Source organism: Crocodylus siamensis, chromosome 11 (genome assembly GCF_052110815.1).
Source record: "Crocodylus siamensis isolate JL-2025a chromosome 11, ASM5211081v1, whole genome shotgun sequence".
Taxonomy (NCBI): domain Eukaryota; kingdom Metazoa; phylum Chordata; order Crocodylia; family Crocodylidae; genus Crocodylus; species Crocodylus siamensis.
Genome location: NC_143405.1, coordinates 25,828,778 through 25,832,850, shown reverse-complemented (window position 1 = coordinate 25,832,850; position 4,073 = coordinate 25,828,778). Strand labels below are relative to the sequence as shown.

The 4,073-nt window shown below is 54.9% G+C and overlaps 1 pseudogene; it reads right to left on the bottom strand.

The window, feature by feature from the left end:
• Window positions 1–1,340: 1,340 nt before the first annotated feature.
• Window positions 1,341–2,538, bottom strand: LOC149855634 (actin-1 pseudogene; annotated as a pseudogene).
• Between the last annotated feature and the right edge of the window lie 1,535 nt (window positions 2,539–4,073).

Genomic DNA, 4,073 nt, shown 5'->3' with positions numbered 1-4,073 from the left:
TTTACCAGCTGAGTATCCACCATTACTGTCTTCCCCAAAGAACACACAAGATCTTGACTTCGGCTGGTCTTTCACCCTTTTCCTGACAGTGCAGCCAATTTCACCAAGCAGTACTGGTGCCCCCAGAAGAAGCCATTGCTGCCCTGCTCTTGCAGGTGCCTTTGCAGCCCAGAACCCTGCTGCAGGCTCAATGCTCGGGCATTAACCCAGGCACACTGCCAGGTTGCATGGGCATATGCTAGGTGGGCTACACAGCTGCTGAAAATCACAAGAGCCTCGTACCCCTAGGTACATGTAGCAGACAAAGCTACTTCCAGAGGTGTCAATGGGGCTGAGGTCTTGTGACTTGTAGGGCCTTCTATGTAGTTTGGCCTGTGGCATCAGCTTCAGCCCCTGAGCCAGAGATAGCCAGGCAGAGCCTCCCTCAGCGCAGGTGAGGGGGATGGTGTGTTGGGGGGGGCAGCTGAGATGGTGACTCATTGCATGACATGTGGGCATTGCTGTGTATTTAAAATCACCATAGCAACCAACAGGCAATGAGCAGTAATTACACCATAGGTTGTTATGGAAACGGGGCAAAATAAACAGAATTAGCTTTCATCTCTTGGTGGAGAAATTGGCCCTCTTGTCTTTTCCTAGACTCTCTGCAGGAGGGGTGGACATGACAGCCATCCTCTCCCCAAGGGACTGGAGCTGGGACGCCAGGGAGCATCACCAAGAACTGCCCCAGCCAGAGAGAGACCTCTGGGCTAAGACACAGGCAGTTTATTCACAGACTTAGAAAACCAGATGGGCTGAAGGAAGGAGGGTCCGGCATACCTAAGGGGAGAAATCACAGTGAAGGCTGGGGCATAGGGAAGGATAAGCAATGTGAACCTGGAAATAGCTCAGTGAGGTGGTACTGGGCAGGATGGGCAGAGGACCATGAGGATTAGTGCAGCCAGGGGGGTCAAATGGTCAACAAACAGGACAAAATGGGCAAGGAGCCCTAGGGATTAGCCCAGATACAAGATACAGCAAGCAATGTGTCCTGGGGGTAACTGCCCAGCTGTGGGACCCCACAGCAGGATGGGCCCACAGTAGTCTAGGGACTACCCTGGAGCTATTGTTCCCCTGCTTATATTAATGGGGCCCAGATCCAATGAACATGGCCTTGGTGCAGACCTTGGGCCCCCCATTCCTCAGCCTGGCTAACACGGTGACACATCCCCTCACAAGACTTGTGGGCAGTGCAGCAGCGACAGATCTCATCCTAGCCCTCGTTCTTCTCCAAACAGCATTTATAGAGGGGATTTCCCATACCCACGGCCCAGCAGGCTGTCTCACACTTCTGTGCCCACTCAGAAGGAGTGCCGGTGAACCACGAAAGGCCCCTTCTCACTGTAGTCCTTTTGGCTGATCCAGACATTCTGGAAGGAGTTGAGAGAGGCCACAATGGAGCCGCCCAGCCAGGCAGCAAAGCTGCGATGGGGGGAAGCCAGGATGGCCACCTGCTCCTTGCCCGTCGTCTCCATCTTCAGCAGCTCCTTCTTGATTCTCTCCGAGAAGCCCCGGAACATGGTGGTGCCACCAGCCAGCACCACATTGGCCAGCAGCTCTGCGCGGTGTTTTGGCTTGCACTTTCTGATGCTGTTCATGGCATGGATGTGAAGACCTGCCTCAGGAAAGCCCAGCACAGTGGGGTTGAAGAGGGCCTCAGGGCCCCGGAAGCGCTCGCTGCCAATGGAAATGACCTGCTGGTCAGGGAGGATGAAGTCCATGAGGTATTTCTTCTCATCTGCATTCAGCTCTGCATGGAAGTCCTCAGGGATGTAGCAGCACTTTTCCTTGATCTTGCTCACCAGTTCCAACTCATCTTCTTGGAAGGGGTTGCCACACTCCCCCATCAGCTTGGCCAGGTAGTCTGTCAGAGCACAGCCTGCCACATCTAGCCGGTAGGTGGCATAGGGTAGGACGTAGCCATCGTAGACAGGGGCCGTGTAGGATGTCCCATAGCCAGAGCCGATCACCAGCCCTTTGGTGCGCCCATAGGAGTACACAGACAGCAGGGACTGGTGTGCCACAAACATTGCCGGGACCTCAAAGTTCTCAAAGAGCAGCTCAGCCACCTTCTCCCGGTTGGTGGTTGGGGACAAGGGTGCATCTGTCACCAGCACGGCCAGCTCCTCAGGGCACACACTGAGCTCCGTGTAGAAGATGTGATGCCACAGCATCTCTAGGGCATCCCAGTCTGTCACCACGCCATGGGTCATCACAGTCTTGGAACATCACCTCCGAGCGATTGCTGGGGATGCTTTTCCCAATGTAATACAGGGGACTGTCGTTGGTCCTGACCATGGGGACCCCCACACGGCTTGGGACCACACAGCGTGGCTTCTCATCACCAGCCAGGCCACTCTTGGTGTAGCCAGTGCCAGTGTCTATCACGACAGCACTGTAGTCCTTGTATTTCTCTGCTGCATCTGACGTGGAGACTTCCTGCGATGTCGGCTCGTAGCCAGCAGAACCAGGGCTCTTGGGAGTCCTTGGATTGATCATTTCTTCAGGCCCTCTCTCTCAACCCTTACTGCGATCGCAAGACCCAGCCCAGGAGTACCAGGCTCCAGGAAAGGATCCAAGATCATGCCTGTGCTACCATAGCAACTGCCTAAATCACAGCTGAAGCAATGACATCATAGTTCCAGCCCATTTACAGAGGGTGTCAGGAAAGAATTAACTCCTGCTTGACCAGGAAGCAAAGAGGTGTGAACCACAGCGATGCCTGAGTGAAACTGGAGGTGTGGGCTGAGGGGGCAGTCCGTAGGTCTCTGTTATGCCTGCTGTGGTGAGAGCAGACAGTGCCCTGGAGACAGTCTGGCGAAATGACCTTCTGTCTGATTCCTTCTGGCTCTGGGGAGGCAGCAGTGTCCTCTGGCATTCGCAAATTTTCTTGGCGATACCTGTAACCTCAGCGTTTGGGGCTCATCCACAAGGATCAAACCCTGTGTGAAATCCACTGACCCCCTGATGTGTACGCTGTAGGGCAGACTGCCAGGATGCCAAAGGGCTGGGCTTCCTCGACTCCCACTTGCGCTACCCACATCCACCTGGGCACCTGATAAGTGGAATAGACTCTGACCCCTAGCTCATCACCTTGGTAACAGTGATTACTGACTGGTGCAGGCCTTCATTGCTTGACAAAGGCCAAAGCTGGTTGGTGCCCCTTGTAGTTGGCAGAAGTTGGTAGATGGTGCTTTTCCTCCTGTGCACTAGTATGTCCCTGTGAAGGGTGGTGGGGGCAGGGGGGAAGGAATCGGTTTGTTCATAGCCTGCAAAGCAGATAGAAGGGCAGGTTGCTTGCACCTCACATGCGCCCATCCCAGGCAGGTGGCTCATGGCTGCTCCCAGCACTCGCTGGTATCATGTTCTTTCGGTGCCACTTCCAGCGTTCGGTGGAACCCCCTCACCACCACAGCCATGCAGAGCTCAGGAGCTTTTCCTTGGCTTCAGCTGGAATTTCTGGTCTAGCTTGCCTAGGCTCCCAGTAATGACCTTGCATCTTGCTCACTTCTGCTCCACTCCCATGGTGCCACATGTTCATACCCACCTCATCCAGGCTCCAAACTTCCCCACCTCCGGAGTCAGCCCCTCCTGGCCCTGCTCTGGCTGAAGGTCCCTGGTATGCATATATCAGAGCCACGTAGAGCAGGGCTTTCCTTCCTTTTCTGCTGACAGAAATTGGAGTGTGGGATGGGCGCAGTTCTGGGTGCAGACAAGTTCCCACTGCTCCTTATTTACAGATGACAGAGAGGCAGCCCATACCCATGTGCCAACCAGAGCCCATATAGTCTCTGAGGGACTATGGTGCATCCGTCCTGAGCAGGGGAAGTTTCACTTAGGCCATTGTAACTGGCTGAGCTCACAGTGTGCTCCATTTAAGAGAGGCAAAATGGCTGTCCTGCCTAGGCGGTTCAAGACACCCTGGGCACAGCCGCACTGTCTGCATGGTGCTCTCAGGACTGGCCCTGCTCCCACTCTACGCTCCAAAGCCAGAGCTGGGGCAGAAAGCATCCTCTAAGGATGTCCCCAGCCAT